General features: G+C 45.1%; 1 non-coding gene across 1 annotated transcript; it reads left to right on the top strand.

Moving 5' to 3' along the window:
- The first annotated feature begins 4,914 nt into the window (after positions 1 to 4,914).
- Positions 4,915 to 5,078, top strand: LOC120041871. Its single transcript, XR_005475964.1, has one exon. It is a non-coding gene; the product is annotated as a U1 spliceosomal RNA (small nuclear RNA).
- The last annotated feature ends 13,360 nt before the right edge of the window (positions 5,079 to 18,438 follow it).

Below are 18,438 nucleotides of genomic sequence, written 5' to 3'. Positions count from 1 at the left end.
TCCAACATCAGGGCTGTTTTCCTAAAGAAGGTATTACATATTGAGCCAATCTGCTTCGTGTTTTGTTTCCTTGACACGATACTAAAGAGTATCGCGATACTGGTATCGTACCGGCCCTAATATCAATCAAACTTTGGATCAAGTTCATAAATGGGTGCTTCCCAACTGGAACCCTATTCCCTATATAGGGCACTACTTTTGACCACAGCCCTATTGGCCCTGCTTAAAAGAAGTGCATTATATAGGCCAGATTGGGGCCCATTGGGACTCATCCTATATATGTTGTTAAATGAGACCCATGGATTGATTTAATACTATATATGTTGCTAAATGAGGCCCATGGATTGATTTAATACCATGTAATATAATAATAACTTATTATTAATTGAAAGTGATTGAGAGTGAGGCTACATCGGAAATGGCACCTTAGTCAACGGTAGCGTACTACATAGGGAATAGGGATCCATTTGGGACAGACTTCTATAATATAATATTGATTGAAAGTGATAGTGTGTGTTGTCGCCCCCTACCTGTGGGGAAGGGGTATGGTGGAACGGGACGGACATCATATCCACCTGGATGCCCACTGCTATAAAAAATAAAACGTTCAATATATCAAAGTCGTCGTGATCATTTAATCCAATACTTTAGATGCTATTTACATATTGATCCAATCAATCATATTAAATTGATATTTCAGGATTTTGGCAATGATGCTCTTTATCTACTTCCCAAGAGTCAGATGGACTCGTGTCTATGTCTCTGTGTCCAGTATGAATGAAGTTAGAGGTAGTTTTCAAGAGCCAGTGTTGAATGGAAGTCGATGGGTATCTACTAGCATGCTAACAGATACCCATAGACTTCCAGTCAAATATGCTAACGCTATTTAAACAGATCAGCGCTTTTGTAAATAATTGGGTTAACAGATCAGAATTGGGCTGCCTGTGTAAACGCTGCCTTAGATCTCTACAAGTACATAGGAGGAGAGGGGCTAGGGCTCAATCTATCCATGTCTACAAGGTGGAGCTGTCTTACCTGTCCAAGGTGGGGATGAGAGAGGGAGTGGGGCCGCTGGGAGGAGGGAAACCTGCACACACACAGTGTTACTATTAACACACACACTCTAACTGTTGAGTCTATACCACATTATATCACCACACTGATACATTATAACTGTTGAGTCTATACCACATTATATCACCACACTGATACATTCTAACTGTTGAGTCTATACCACATTATATCACCACACTGATACATTATAACTGTTGAGTCTATACCACATTATATCACCACACTGATACATTCTAACTGTTGAGTCTATACCACATTATATCACCACACTGATACATTCTAACTGTTGAGTCTATACCACATTATATCACCACACTGATACATTCTAACTGTTGAGTCTAAACCACATTATGACTATGACATCACCACACTAACACATTCTAACTGTTGAGTCTATTCCACATTATGACATCACCACACTAACACATTCTAACTGTTGAGTCTATACCGCATTATGACATCACCACACTGACACATTCTAACTGTTGAGTCTAAACCACATTATGACATCACCACACTGACACATTCTAACTGTTGAGTCTAACCACATTATGACATCACCACACTGACACATTATAACTGTTGAGTCTATTCCACATTATGACATCACCACACTGACACATTCTAACTGGGTACATTAAGACAGATAAAACCCGTATAGTATTCTAATATGTGGAACTCTTCAGTCTTTCCCACATCATGAATGTCATTGTGTATTTTGTGTAGTAATAGTGAGTGTAGTTGGGAGTATTGTTCTTACCAGGAGGAGGGACATTCATAGGTATTCCTACCAAATAAAAACAATTGTTAGCAAATTCCTCTCTGTGGGAAAGTTAAACAGGGTGAATATACAAATATATAAAAGGGAGAGAAAGTTAGAGCCTGAGAGAGAATGTGGGAGAGAAAGTTAGAGGGAAAGAGACAGAAAGCAAGAGAGAGAGAGATGGGGGGGAGAGAGAGACGGAGAGAGAGACAGAGAGAGATGGGGGGAGAGAGAGAATGACAAAGTGAGAGAGAGACGGAGAGAGAGGGAGAGAGATGGAGAGAGAGAAACAGAGAGAGGGAGAGAGATGGAGAGAGAGAAACAGAGAGAGGGAGAGAGAAACAGAGAGAGAGAGAGAGAGACAGAGAGAGATGGGGGGAGAGAGAGAATGACAAAGTGAGAGAGGTGTAGACTTACTTGGTGGGGGGATGAGAGGTGGAGCCTGGCTGACATTGGGAGGAGGGGGGAGGAATGGAGGAGGAGGGATGTTAGGGGGGAGGGGGCCGGGGGGGAAGAAGGGGGGCATCTTGTTGGGGTTTGGCTCAGCGTCCGACGACGAGTGTTCCGAAATCACCTAGACAACAAAGAAACAGTCAAATCAAATCAAATTGTATTTGTCACATACACATGGTTAGCAGATGTTAATGCGAGTGTAGCGAAATGCTTGTGCTTCTAGTTCCGACAATGCAGTAATAACCAACAAGTAATCTAACCTAACAATTCCACAACTACTACCTTATACACACAAGTGTAAAGGGATAAAGAATATGTACATAAAGATATATGAATGAGTGATGGTACAGAACGGCATAGGCAAGATGCAGTAGATGGTATAGTGTACAGTCTATACATATGAGATGAGTAATGTAGGGTATGTAAACATAAAGTGGCATAGTTTAAAGTGGCTAGTGATACATGTATTACATAAAGATGGCAAGATGCAGTGGATGATATACAGTACAGTATATACATATACGTATGAGATGAGTAATGTAGGGTATGTAAACATTATATTAAGTGGCATTGTTTAAAGTGGCTAGTGATACATTTTTACATAATTTCCATCAATTCCCATTATTAAAGTGGCTGGAGTTGAGTCAGTATGTTGGCAGCGGCCACTAAATGTTAGTGGTGGCTGTTTAACAGTCTGATGGCCTTGAGATAGAAGCTGTTTTTCAGTCTCTCGGTCCCTGCTTTGATGCACCTGTACTGACCTCGCCTTCTGGATGATAGCGGGGTGAACAGGCAGTGGCTCGGGTGGTTGTTGTCCTTGATGATCTATTTGGCCTTCCTGTGACATCGGGTGGTGTAGGTGTCCTGGAGGGCAGGTAGTTTGCCCCCGGTGATGCGTTGTGCAGACCTCACTACCCTCTGGAGAGCCTTACGGTTGTGGGCGGAGCAGTTGCCGTACCAGGCGGTGATACAGCCCGACAGGATGCTCTCGATTGTGCATCTGTAGAAGTTTGTGAGTGCTTTTGGTGACAAGCCGAATTTCTTCAGCCTCCTGAGGTTGAAGAGGCGCTGCTGTGCCTTCTTCACAACGCTGTCTGTGTGGGTGGACCAATTCAGTTTGTCCGTGATGTGTACACCGAGGAACTTAAAACTTTCCACCTTCTCCACTACTGTCCCGTCGATGTGGATAGGGGGGTGCTCCCTCTGCTGTTTCCTGAAGTCCACAATCATCTCCTTTGTTTTGTTGACGTTGAGTGTGAGGTTATTTTCCTGACACCACACTCCGAGGGCCCTCACCTCCTCCCTGTAGGCCGTCTCGTCGTTGTTGGTAATCAAGCCTACCACTGTAGTGTCGTCCGCAAACTTGATGATTGACTTGGAGGCGTGCACGGCCACGCAGTCGTGGGTGAACAGGGAGTACAGGAGAGGGCTCAGAACGCACCCTTGTGGGGCCCCAGTGTTGAGGATCAGCGGGGTGGAGATGTTGTTACCTACCCTCACCACCTGGGGGCGGCCCGTCAGGAAGTCCAGGACCCAGTTGCACAGGGCGGGGTCGAGACCCAGGGTCTCGAGCTTGATGACGAGTTTGGAGGGTACTATGGTGTTAAATGCTGAGCTGTAGTCGATGAACAGCATTCTCACATAGGTATTCCTCTTGTCCAGATGGGTTAGGGCAGTGTGGTTGCGATTGCGTCGTCTGTGGACCTATTGGGTCAGTAAGCAAATTGGAGTGGGTCTAGGGTGTCAGGTAGAGTGGAGGTGATATGGTCCTTGACTAGTCTCTCAAAGCACTTCATGATGACGGAAGTGAGTGCTACGGGGCGGTAGTCGTTTAGCTCAGTTACCTTAGCTTTCTTGGGAACAGGAACAATGGTGGCCCTCTTGAAGCATGTGGGAACAGCAGACTGGGATAAGGATTGATTGAATATGTCCTTAAACACACCAGTCAGCTGGTCTGCGCATGCTCTGAGGACGCGGCTGGGAATGCCGTCTGGGCCTGCAGCCTTGCGAGGGTTAACACGTTTAAATGTTTTACTCACCTCGGCTGCAGTGAAGGAGAGCCTGCAGGTTTTGGTAGCGGGCCGTGTCAGTGGCACTGTATTGTCCTCAAAGCGAGAGCGCGAATGTGACCAATAAAATTTGATTTAAAGTAGTAGGCGACTGTTTCTCCTCCATGTCTGGGGTTCGTTGCCTCCCTGTGGTCGATGGTGGAATCACATGTTACGGAGAGCAGAAAACAAGCGGGATGAAACTATTCCTACAATGTCTGGAACGCTACAAAACACCAGAAATAGTTGGTGTCATTCGGTTGGCTGTGTGTACACGAACGTGATTTCAGCATTTTGGCACATCGCCTACTTGTGTGTAATCAGACGGACATTTAGACAGCAAAATCAATGTGTATAGAATTTCTACCGTGTTGCATGATGGGGAAATAGTCGGACAGCGATATAATATAGTAAAACAAAGTGCATCGCTTTTCCTCCGCTCTGTGTGCAACTGTATTCATAAATGTCATTAAACCCTGGTCGATATGATGTGGTATTATCAGTAGTAGAAGTGGTAACCGCGAGTCAAACACCTTTGTCCTGGAATGAGTCGCCCTCTACCAACGTGTACAACTCATACTTACCTGGCAAGGGAGACACCGTGATCAAGAAGGCGGTTCACCCAGGGCGAGGCTCAGCCATTGCACTCCGGCTGTGCTGACCCCTGCGAATTTCTCAAATGTGGAAATCTCGATTGCATAATTTATGGTAGTGGGGGACTGCGTTCGCGCTCTCCCCTGACTTTGATGTTAAAAGTAATGTGTTATTTAGCTGTCACTGTGTGGTGGTTTGAATGTGTTCTCTGAGTTGTATTTACTTTCGTGTCTAAAAGGACAGTTGTCAGCATTTCCCTTCTCTTCGTCATCAGATGAGCGGTTTTAGAATGTAGGATTTATTTTAAAGCTTTGTAAGGCCTGAAAGATACTTTTTGTCTTCTGAAAACCCCCAATGTTTCAGATCTGTTATTGTACCACTGGTGATTATGCCTGTCAATGCAACCACACGTTGATAAAGCATTTACAATCATCGAGAATGACACAAAAATATGTTTGAAAACCAATTTCTATTGTGGTCCTCTTAAATGTTTTTCTAAGCATAGTAGGCCTCGGCTCCACACAACACAAATCAAAGGACAGGAGGACATCGTCATAGTGTAGAGCCTTACATACTGACATGGAAAATAAACCATTCTATTGCTCCATCATTATGTAACAGTATAGCTTCCGTCCCTCTCCTCGCCCCTACCTGGGATCGAACCAGGGACCCTCTGCACACACCGACAACAGCCCGCTCGCCCGACACACTGTGGCCCAGACCACCTCCTCCGCACACAGCTCTCTCTCTCCGCTCACAGTGGCGGCAGCCGTCTACAGTACAGGTCCGACGGGACATGGCGTTGGAGTGGCGTGCCCCTGCCCTGTGCACCACTGTGAAGTCGTATGGCTGAAGCTCCTCCAACCAGCAAGCCACCTGCCCCTCTGGCTCTCTGAAAGACATGAGGAGGAGCCGGGTGACACAGTAGCTGCGCTCATGTTTGTTGAATGTTTTTCTGAAGTACGCCACCACTCTCACCCCCTCTGGCCCCATCTGGGCCACCACTCTCTCCCCCTCTGGCCCCATCTGGGCCACCACTCTCTCCCCCTCTGGCCCCATTTGGGCCACCACTCTCTCCCCCTCTGGCCCCATCTGGGCCACCACTCTCTCCCCCTCTGACCCCATCTGGGCCACCACTCTCTCCCCCTCTGGCCCCATCTGGGCCACCACTCTCTCCCCCTCTGGCCCCATCTGGGCCACCACTCTCTCCCCCTCTGGCCCCATCTGGGCCACCACTCTCTCCCCCTCTGGCCCCATCTGGGCCACCACTCTCTCCCCCTCTGACCCCATCTGGGCCACCACTCTCTCCCCCTCTGACCCCATCTGGGCCACCACTCTCTCCCCATCTGGGCCACCACTCTCTCCCCCTCTGGCCCCATCTGGGCCACCACTCTCTCCCCCTCTGGCCAAATCTGGACCAGCACCCCACCCATGCCCACGTTGCTCGCATCTGTGTCCAGGATTAAGGGCAAGGTGAGGTCAGGGGGGAGGGGGTTGAGCACGGGGGCCTCAATCAGTGCACGTTTGAGGGTGTTGAAGGCCACCTCGCACTCCACTGTCCAAGTGAAGGCCTCCTCACACTCCACTGTCCAAGTGAAGTCCTCCTCACACTCCACTGTCCAAGTGAAGTCCTCTTCACACTCCACTGTCCAAGTGAAGGCCTCCTCACACTCCACTGTCCAAGTGAAGTCCTCCTCACACTCCACTGTCCAAGTGAAGGCCTCCTCGCACTCCACTGTCCAAGTGAAGTCCTCCTCACACTCCACTGTCCAAGTGAAGGCCTCCTCACACTCCACTGTCCAAGTGAAGTCCTCCTCACATTCCACTGTCCAAGTGAAGGCCTCCTCACACTCCACTGTCCAAGTGAAGGCCTCCTCACATTCCACTGTCCAAGTGAAGGCCTCCTCACACTCCACTGTCCAAGTGAAGGCCTCCTCACACTCCACTGTCCAAGTGAAGGCCTCCTCACACTCCACTGTCCAAGTGAAGGCCTCCTCACACTCCACTGTCCAAGTGAAGGCCTCCTCGCACTCCACTGTCCAAGTGAAGGCCTCCTCACACTCCACTGTCCAAGTGAAGGCCTCCTCACACTCCACTGTCCAAGTGAAGTCCTCCTCACATTCCACTGTCCAAGTGAAGTCCTCCTCACACTCCACTGTCCAAGTGAAGGCCTCCTCACATTCCACTGTCCAAGTGAAGGCCTCCTCACACTCCACTGTCCAAGTGAAGGCCTCCTCACACTCCACTGTCCAAGTGAAGGCCTCCTCACACTCCACTGTCCAAGTGAAGGCCTCCTCACACTCCACTGTCCAAGTGAAGGCCTCCTCACACTCCACTGTCCAAGTGAAGGCCTCCTCACACTCCACTGTCCAAGTGAAGGCCTCCTCACACTCCACTGTCCAAGTGAAGGCCTTGTCCTTCGGCAGCAGGTGGTTCAGGGGAGCAGCGACGCTTGAGAAGCCCCTACAAACCTCCTGTAGTACGAGGCCAGGCCCAGGAAGCTTTTCAGCTGATGCTGATCGGTGGGGGTGGGCCAGTCTCGGACAGCCCCCACCTTGTCCTCCATTGTGCTGATACCCTCCTCCCCCACTTGGTGGCCCAAGAAGGACACCTCTCTCCTCATGAAGTGGCACTTCTCGGGATGTAGCCTCAGGTCTGCAGCAGCCACCCTCTCCATCACACGCCGCAGCGCCCGGAGGCTGATTGGAAGGAGCTGCCATGGGCCATTTCTTTTAATGCTGTTAACAAATGTCAACGCTATAATATTATTTGTGATATAAATACGATTGACTTTATTGCTTTTTTTCATACTGTTAAACAACATTCTAAGTCTGCTAATATTTCCTCATAAAATTTTACAAATTTCAGTTTAAAAAAAAAATCACAATCATCATTTCTGGACTTTTATTTTGAAGGAATATCTCCGAGGTCACGGGCCTTATTCTTGCTAAGTCTTCTTACTGGCAGAACGGAGGTGAAGCGAAGTAACGGCACCATTGAGCTATAATAAGAGACCCTTTCCTCTGCTTCCTTATAAATGGACTTCCTGTTTCAACACAGTGGGCGGATTCAACACGTATAGGTTCATTTGTTGATATTTATGTCATGTTAAGTCTTCATACACTTAATACCAGTATTCAGCCTATAAATTAAGATTCTATCTATTAAATGTGCAATTAAATTAATTTATTTAATGATTTGATTTATTTAGGTGATGTTTTGCAGTGCTACCAGAAGAGGGCAGTGTGACACAACAACCATGTGTGGCTGAAGGACTCTAGACCAGTGGTTCCCAACCTGTGGTCGCTGGGGGTGGTGCAGGTAGTCTGCAATTATCTTTAGATTGTAGTATTTTATTATTAAAAAATAATAACAGTTGGGAGTATTAATGGTAATTTTACATTCCTTTTCACAATGCAAATAGTTTCTAATAATAATAGACCTTTACAGGCCTTGTTACATTCACATGTATTGATAGGATTTGACCATCAATATATTTGATGTGAAAGAAATCAGCGACTCCGTGAATGGTGGTCGTCAAGAGCTTTTGACAGTGATTTGATGGTCTCCAGAATGGGAAAGGTTGGGAACCGCTGAGCTAGACAGTCACATCTGTGTGTTAAAATGATAGGATGGGAACTGCTGAGCTAGTCAGTCACATCTGTGTGGTAACATGATAGGATGGGAACCACTGAGCTAGACAGTCACATCTGTGTGGTAACATGATAGGATGGGAACCGCTGAGATAGACAGTCACATCTGTGTGGTAACATGATAGGTTGGGAACCGCTGAGATAGACAGTCACATCTGTGTGGTAACATGATAGGATGGGAACCGCTGAGATAGACAGTCACATCTGTGTGGTAACATGATAGGATGGGAACCGCTGAGATAGACAGTCACATCTGTGTGGTAACATGATAGGATGGGAATCGCTGAGCTAGACAGTCACATCTGTGTGGTAACATGATAGGATGGGAACCACTGAGATAGACAGTCACATCTGTGTGGTAACATGATAGGTTGGGAACTGCTGAGCTAGTCAGTCACATCTGTGTGGTAACATGATAGAATGGGAACTGCTGAGATAGACAGTCACATCTGTGTGGTAACATGATAGGATGGGAACCGCTGAGATAGACAGTCACATCTGTGTGGTAACATGATAGAATGGGAACCACTGAGATAGACAGTCACATCTGTGTGGTAACATGATAGGATGGGAACCGCTGAGATAGACAGTCACATCTGTGTGGTAACATGATAGAATGGGAACCGCTGAGATAGACAGTCACATCTGTCTGGTAACATGATAGGTTGGGAACTGCTGAGCTAGTCAGTCACATCTGTGTGGTAACATGATAGAATGGGAACCGCTGAGATAGACAGTCACATCTGTGTGGTAACATGATAGAATGGGAACCACTGAGATAGACAGTCACATCTGTGTGGTAACATGATAGAATGGGAACCGCTGAGCTAGACAGTCACATCTGTGTGGTAACATGATAGAATGGGAACCACTGAGATAGACAGTCACATCTGTGTGGTAACATGATAGGATGGGAACCGCTGAGATAGACAGTCACATCTGTGTGGTAACATGATAGGATGGGAACCGCTGAGATAGACAGTCACATCTGTGTGGTAACATGATAGGATGGGAACCGCTGAGATAGACAGTCACATCTGTGTGGTAACATGATAGGATGGGAACCGCTGAGATAGACAGTCACATCTGTGTGGTAACATGATAGGATGGGAACCGCTGAGATAGACAGTCACATCTGTGTGGTAACATGATAGGATGGGAACCGCTGAGATAGACAGTCACATCTGTGTGGTAACATGACAGGATGGGAACCGCTGAGATAGACAGTCACATCTGTGTGGTAACATGATAGGATGGGAACCGCTGAGATAGACAGTCACATCTGTGTGGTAACATGATAGGATGGGAACCGCTGAGATAGACAGTCACATCTGTGTGGTAACATGATAGGATGGGAACCGCTGAGATAGACAGTCACATCTGTGTGGTAACATGATAGGATGGGAACCGCTGAGATAGACAGTCACATCTGTGTGGTAACATGATAGGATGGGAACCACTGAGATAGACAGTCACATCTGTGTGGTAACATGATAGGATGGGAACCACTGAGATAGACAGTCACATCTGTGTGGTAACATGACAGGATGGGTAACCAATGATATACAATGATTCTGCAAACCCAAAACAGACTGATTATTATGTATAGTATTTGACGTTACATTGAACTAATCACAGTAATCAGAGACCAACTCACATACACAGATAGACACATACAGAAAGACACACACACAGTATATACAAAGACACAGACACACACACACAAAACGCATTCCTTTTATATGCATTCCTTTTACATGCACATTTGTGGCCTGCTGGAGGTCATTTTGCAGGGCTCTGGCAGTGCTCCTCCTTGCGCAAAGGTGGAGGTAGCGGTCCTGCTGCTGGGTTGTTGCCCTCCTACGGCCTCCTCCACGTCTCCTGATGTACTGGCTTGTCTCCTGGTAGCGCCTCCATGCTCTGGACACAGCTCTTTAGACCAGGGCCCTATTCCCTATGTAGGGCACTACTTTTTACCAGGGCCCTATTCCCTATATAGTGCACTACTTTTGACCAGGGCCCTATTCCCTATATAGTGCACTACTTTAGACCAGGGCCCTATTCCCTGTGTAGTGCACTACTTTTGACCAGGGCCCTATTCCCTATGTAGTGCACTACTTTAGACCAGGGCCCTATTCCCTGTGTAGTGCACTACTTTTGACCAGGGCCCTATTCCCTATGTAGTGCACTACTTTAGACCAGGGCCCTATTCCCTATGTAGTGCACTACATTAGACCAGGGCCCTATTCCCTATGTAGTGCACTACTTTAGACCAAGGCCCTATTCCCTATGTAGTGCACTACTTTAGACCAGGGCCCTATTCCCTATATAGTGCACTACTTTAGAACAGGGCCCTATTCCCTATGTAGGGCACTACATTAGACCAGGGCCCTATTCCCTGTGTAGTGCACTACTTTAGACCAGGGCCCTATGCCCTATGTAGTGCACTACTTTAGACCAGGGCCCTATTCCCTATGTAGTGCACTACTTTAGACCAGGGCCCTATTCCCTATGTAGTGCACTACTTTAGACCAGGGCCCATAGGGCTCTGTATAGGGAATAGGATGCCATTTGGTAGAGCTTTGGCTGATCGGTAAAGGTCAAGGGTCATGATCAGGGGGTTACCATGGAGATAGAGGAATATGTTGAATTAAAACGGGACGGCCAACCCTACTCCTGGAGAGATACTACTGGCCGTGCAGGCTTTTGCTCCGACCCTGCTCTAACACCTGATTCTACTAATCAGTCTAATCAGAACCTTGACTGGCAGAATGAGGTGTATTAGAGCAGGGCTGAAGCAAAAGCCTGCAGACCCAGTAGCTGTCTGGGAGGAGGGTTGGTATCACCAAGACCACTTAGGTTCATACGGCATAAACTAGCTTTCTGATTGGTTTACCGGCCATCAATTAGCTTTCTGATTGGTTACTTCACATACAGTTGAAGTCGGAAGTTTACATACACCTTGGCCAAATACATTTAAACTCAGTTTTTCACAATTCCTGACATTTAATCCTAGTAAAAATTCCCTGTCTTAGGTAATTTAGGATCACCACTTTATTTTAAGAATGTGAAATGTCAGAATAATAGTAGAGAATTATTTATTTCAGCTTTTATTTCTTTCATCACATTCCCATTGGGTCAGAAGTTTACATACACTCAATTAGTATTTGGTAGCATTAAATTATGTTTAACTTGGGTCAAACGTTGCGGGGAGCCTTCCATAAGCTTCCCACAATAAGTTGGGTGAATTTTGGCCAATTCCTCCTGACAGAGCTGGTGTAACTGAGTCAGGTTTTTAGGCCTCCTTGCTCACACACGCGAGTTCTGCCCACAAATTTTCTAGGTCAGGGCTTTGTGATGGTCACTCCAATACCTTGACTTTGTTGTCCTTAAGCCATTTTGCCACAACTTTGGAAGTATGCTTGGGGTCATTGTCCATTTGGAAGACCCATTTGTGACCAAGCTTTAACTTCCCGACTGATGTCTTGAGAGAGAGCATTCAGTGTAAACATAAACGTTGAGTAGGAGTGTCGATCTAGGATCAGGTATGTTTGAATAGGAGTATTACTATCCACTCTACCATTAGGATGGTACCCCAACACTGTTACTATCCATTCTACCATTAAGTTGGTACCCCAACACTGTTACTATCCATTCTACCATTAGGTTGGTACCCCAACACTGTTACTATCCATTCTACCATTAGGGTGGTAACCCAACACTGTTACTATCCATTCTACCATTAGGTTGGTACCCCAACACTGTTACTATCCATTAGGTTGGTACCCCAACACTGTTACTATCCATTCTACCATTAGGTTGGTACCCCAACACTGTTACTATCCACTCTACCATTAGGATGGTACCCCAACACTGTAACTATCCATTCTACCATTAGGTTGGTACCCCAACACTGTTACTATCCATTAGGATGGTACCCCAACACTGTTACTATCCATTCTACCATTAGGTTGGTACCCCAACACTGTTACTATCCATTCTACCATTAGGTTGGTACCCCAACACTGTTACTATCCATTCTACCATTAGGTTGGTACCCCAACACTGTAACTATCCATTCTACCATTAGGTTGGTACCCCAACACTGTTACTATCCATTCTACCATTAGGTTGGTACCCCAACACTGTTACTATCCATTCTACCATTAGGATGGTACCCCAACACTGTTACTATCCATTCTACCATTAGGATGGTACCCCAACACTGTTACTATCCATTCTACCATTAGGTTGGTACCCCAACACTGTTACTATCCATTCTACCATTAGGTTGGTACCCCAACACTGTTACTATCCATTCTACCATTAGGTTGGTACCCCAACACTGTTACTATCCATTCTACCATTAGGTTGGTACCCCAACACTGTTACTATCCATTCTACCATTAGGTTGGTACCCCAACACTGTTACTATCCATTCTACCATTAGGTTGGTACCCCAACACTGTTACTATCCATTCTACCATTAGGTTGGTACCCCAACACTGTTACTATCCATTCTACCATTAGGTTGGTACCCCAACACTGTTACTATCCATTCTACCATTAGGTTGGTACCCCAACACTGTTACTCTCCATTCTACCATTAGGTTGGTACCCCAACACTGTTACTATCCATTCTACCATTAGGTTGGTACCCCAACACTGTTACTATCCATTCTACCATTAGGTTGGTACCCCAACACTGTTACTATCCATTCTACCATTAGGTTGGTACCCCAACACTGTCACTATCCATTCTACCATTAGGTTGATACCCCAACACTGTTACTATCCATTCTACCATTAGGTTGGTACCCCAACACTGTTACTATCCATTAGGTTGGTACCCCAACACTGTTACTCTCCATTCTACCATTAGGTTGGTACCCCAACACTGTTACTATCCATTCTACCATTAGGTTGGTACCCCAACACTGTTACTATCCATTCTACCATTAGGTTGGGACCCAAACACTGTTACTATCCATTCTACCATTAGGTTGGTACCCCAACACTGTTACTATCCATTCTACCATTAGGTTGGTACCCCAACACTGTTACTATCCATTCTACCATTAGGTTGGTACCCCAACACTGTTACTATCCATTCTACCATTAGGTTGGTACCCCAACACTGTTACTATCCATTCTACCATTAGGTTGGGACCCAAACACTGTTACTATCCATTCTACCATTAGGTTGGTACCCCAACACTGTTACTATCCATTCTACCATTAGGTTGGTACCCCAACACTGTTACTATCCATTCTACCATTAGGTTGGTACCCCAACACTGTTACTATCCATTCTACCATTAGGTTGGTACCCCAACACTGTTACTATCCATTCTACCATTAGGATGGTACCCCAACACTGTTACTATCCATTCTACCATTAGGATGGTACCCCAACACTGTTACTATCCATTCTACCATTAGGTTGGTACCCCAACACTGTTACTATCCATTCTACCATTAGGTTGGTACCCCAACACTGTTACTATCCATTCTACCATTAGGTTGGTACCCCAACACTGTCACTATCCATTCTACCATTAGGTTGATACCCCAACACTGTTACTATCCATTCTACCATTAGGTTGGTACCCCAACACTGTTACTATCCATTAGGTTGGTACCCCAACACTGTTACTATCCATTCTACCATTAGGTTGGTACCCCAACACTGTTACTATCCATTCTACCATTAGGTTGGTACCCCAACACTGTTACTATCCATTCTATCATTAGGTTGGTACCCCAACACTGTTACTATCCATTCTACCATTAGGTTGGGACCCCAACACTGTTACTATCCATTCTACCATTAGGTTGGTACCCCAACACTGTTACTATCCATTCTACCATTAGGTTGGTACCCCAACACTGTTACTATCCATTCTACCATTAGGTTGGTACCCCAACACTGTTACTATCCATTCTACCATTAGGTTGGTACCCCAACACTGTTACTATCCATTCTACCATTAGGATGGTACCCCAACACTGTTACTATCCATTCTACCATTAGGTTGGTACCCCAACACTGTTACTATCCATTCTACCATTAGGATGGTACCCCAACACTGTTACTATCCATTCTACCATTAGGATGGTACCCCAACACTGTTACTATCCATTCTACCTTTAGGATGGTACCCCAACACTGTTACTATCCATTCTACCATTAGGTTACCTAATTACACCTAATTGCCATCTCCTCAGTGACTCCAGTCAGAAAAAGGTGAGGCACTATCATTGAAGTGACAACAGTGTCGTGTCTTTGGCTATGCCGGATTAAGTGATATGACATGCTATTCTATAAAATCCTTTCTCTGTAATTAATATTACCTGATTGAGCTAATCATGTAAATGTAATTAACTAGAAAGTCGGGGGCACCACAAAATAATATTTATAGAGCTGTTATCTTCCGGATAAACTCTTAAAGACCTAGTAATATTTTACATCCATATCAGTCAATATTAATTGTCACCTTATTTCAGTCTCATCTGAAAGTTGTAAATTCTTGGTTATCTTCACGAACCCTGGCTAACAAGTTGAATCAGCAATACAAAATTGGGTTTAATTTTTTATTTACTAAATACCTAACTAATCACACAGAATTACATATACACAGAATGAATCATACCTTGATTACAAATTATGTAATAAAGGGAAACGTCCCTAGCGGACGGAACAGATGTGACAGCTGGTTACACAAAAGAAAAGGGGGCTGAGTTTGAGTGAAAGAGCGGGAAGACTGGTGGAACAAAGGGAGAAGCCATGCTATCGTAAATACAGTATCTTATGCATTCTAAATTACCGCCCATTTGGAAAAGGAAAATGCAATAAATATTTACTCTGAGCTGCGCTTTGGTAAGTTGGTGGTAGATGAAAGGCCGTGTTGCCCAACAGAGTACTTTGAAGAATGTCTCTGCTGGTAAATTGGATAGTAACGTCGTTGTGTGGTAGACGGGATACTCTGTCTGTTCTTTCCTAGCCCACGCTTGCAGCTGCTGTTGCTAACTCAACGGCTAGGAGGTATCACTTCTGTAGTGAATAAGAGTTCAAAGTTCATACCATTCGCAAACAAAGCTCACGCTGAGGTTGGCTTCGTTCTGTAGTTATTATCTGAACCATTCTGACATCGGATCGTTATCCTAATGTACCCGGAACAGTTGACATGTTAGTCCTTTTAACGTATGGACAGTCGTCCTCACATCCTCGGAACAGGAGGTTACATTTTCGTCAAGGCTTTATATAGTGGAGCTAGAAGGATGTTTTTCATAGTTTACAGCCCATGTCTCTTCACAGGGGCAGGTCACTGATTGAGCAGAGCCCTAACCTTATGAAAACCCAAATCTCTCATTTGGAAGCTTAAATTACATTTAATCTTTTCACCAATCATTTTATATTCAAACATTTAAATTGAACAACAATTCTATGTGAATCCGATAACTACATAGTGCAGACTTTCCACTGTAGAGTTTGTCATCCTATCATTGATGGGAATGTCTCAGATGACAACCGAACTGACATCATATTCATTAAGTACCACCGCATATGTTCAACTGGTCGGATTACCAGAATATGGTTCATTTCCCCCCACCTTCTGATGTTCCCAGCATCTCTATGTTAACCTCAAAGGATTTTCAAATGTCACATCAGTAGGGTAGAGAGAGGAAAAAGGGGGGGAGAGGTATTTATGACTGTCATAAACCTATCCCCAGGCCAACGTCATGACATATTCTACCATTAGGATGGTACCCCAACACTGTTACTATCCGTTCTACCATTAGGTTGGTACCCCAACACTGTTACTATCCATTCTACCATTAGGTTGGTACCCCAACACTGTTACTATCCATTCTACCATTAGGTTGATACCCCAACACTGTTACTATCCATTCTACCATTAGGTTGGTACCCCAACACTGTTACTATCCATTCTACCATTAGATTGGTACCCCCAACACTGTTACTATCCATTCTACAATTAGGTTGGTACCCCAACACTGTTACTATCCATTCTACCATTAGGTTGGTATACCAACACTGTTACTATCCATTCTACCATTAGGTTGGTACCCCAACACTGTTACTATCCATTCTACCATTAGGTTGGTACCCCAACACTGTTACTATCCATTCTACCATTAGGTTGGTACCCCAACACTGTTACTATCCATTCTACCATTAGGTTGGTACCCCAACACTGTTACTATCCATTCTACCATTAGGTTGGTACCCCAACACTGTTACTATCCATTCTACCATTAGGTTGGTACCCCAACACTGTTACTATCCATTCTACCATTAGGTTGGTACCCCAACACTGTTACTATCCATTCTACCATTAGGTTGGTACCCCAACACTGTTACTATCCATTCTACCATTAGGTTGGTACCCCAACACTGTTACTCTCCATTCTACCATTAGGTTGGTACCCCAACACTGTTGCTATCCATTCTACCATTAGGTTGGTACCCCAACACTGTTACTATCCATTCTACCATTAGGTTGGTACCCCAACACTGTTACTCTCCATTCTACCATTAGGTTGGTACCCCAACACTGTTACTCTCCATTCTACCATTAGGTTGGTACCCCAACACTGTTACTCTCCATTCTACCATTAGGTTGGGACCCCAACACTGTTGCTATCCATTCTACCATTAGGTTGGTACCCCAACACTGTTACTCTCCATTCTACCATTAGGTTGGGACCCCAACACTGTTACTATCCATTCTACCATTAGGTTGGTACCCCAACACTGTTACTATCCATTCTACCATTAGGTTGGTACCCCAACACTGTTACTATCCATTCTACCATTAGGTTGGTACCCCAACACTGTTACTATCCATTCTACCATTAGGTTGGTACCCCAACACTGTTACTATCCATTCTACCATTAGGTTGGTACCCCAACACTGTTACTATCCATTCTACCATTAGGTTGGTACCCCAACACTGTTACTATCCATTCTACAATTAGGTTGGTACCCCAACACTGTTACTATCCATTCTACAATTAGGTTGGTACCCCAACACTGTTACTATCCATTCTACCATTAGGTTGGTACCCCAACACTGTTATTATCCATTCTACCATTAGATTGGTACCCCAACACTGTTACTCTCCATTCTACCATTAGGTTGGTACCCCAACACTGTTATTATCCATTCTACCATTAGGTTGGTACCCCAACACTGTTACTATCCATTCTACCATTAGGTTGGGACCCCAACACTGTTACTATCCATTCTACCATTAGGTTGGTACCCCAACACTGTTACTATCCATTCTACCATTAGGTTGGTACCCCAACACTGTTACTATCCATTCTACCATTAGGTTGGTACCCCAACACTGTTACTATCCATTCTACAATTAGGTTGGTACCCCAACACTGTTACTATCCATTCTACCATTAGGTTGGTACCCCAACACTGTTATTATCCATTCTACCATTAGATTGGTACCCCAACACTGTTACTATCCATTCTACCATTAGGTTGGTACCCCAACACTGTTACTATCCATTCTACCATTAGGATGGTACCCCAACACTGTTACTATCCATTCTACCATTAGGTTGGTACCCCAACACTGTTACTATCCATTCTACCATTAGGTTGGTACCCCAACACTGTTACTATCCATTCTACCATTAGGTTGGTACCCCAACACTGTTACTATCCATTCTACCATTAGGTTGGTACCCCAACACTGTTACTATCCATTCTACCATTAGGTTGGTACCCCAACACTGTTACTATCCATTCTACCATTAGGATGGTACCCCAACACTGTTACTATCCATTCTACCATTAGGTTGGTACC

This window comes from Salvelinus namaycush, unplaced genomic scaffold, assembly GCF_016432855.1.
Source record: "Salvelinus namaycush isolate Seneca unplaced genomic scaffold, SaNama_1.0 Scaffold566, whole genome shotgun sequence".
NCBI classification, from domain to species: domain Eukaryota; kingdom Metazoa; phylum Chordata; class Actinopteri; order Salmoniformes; family Salmonidae; genus Salvelinus; species Salvelinus namaycush.
The sequence above is the reverse complement of the archived record's forward strand: the minus strand, read 5'-3'. Positions and strand labels throughout refer to the sequence as shown.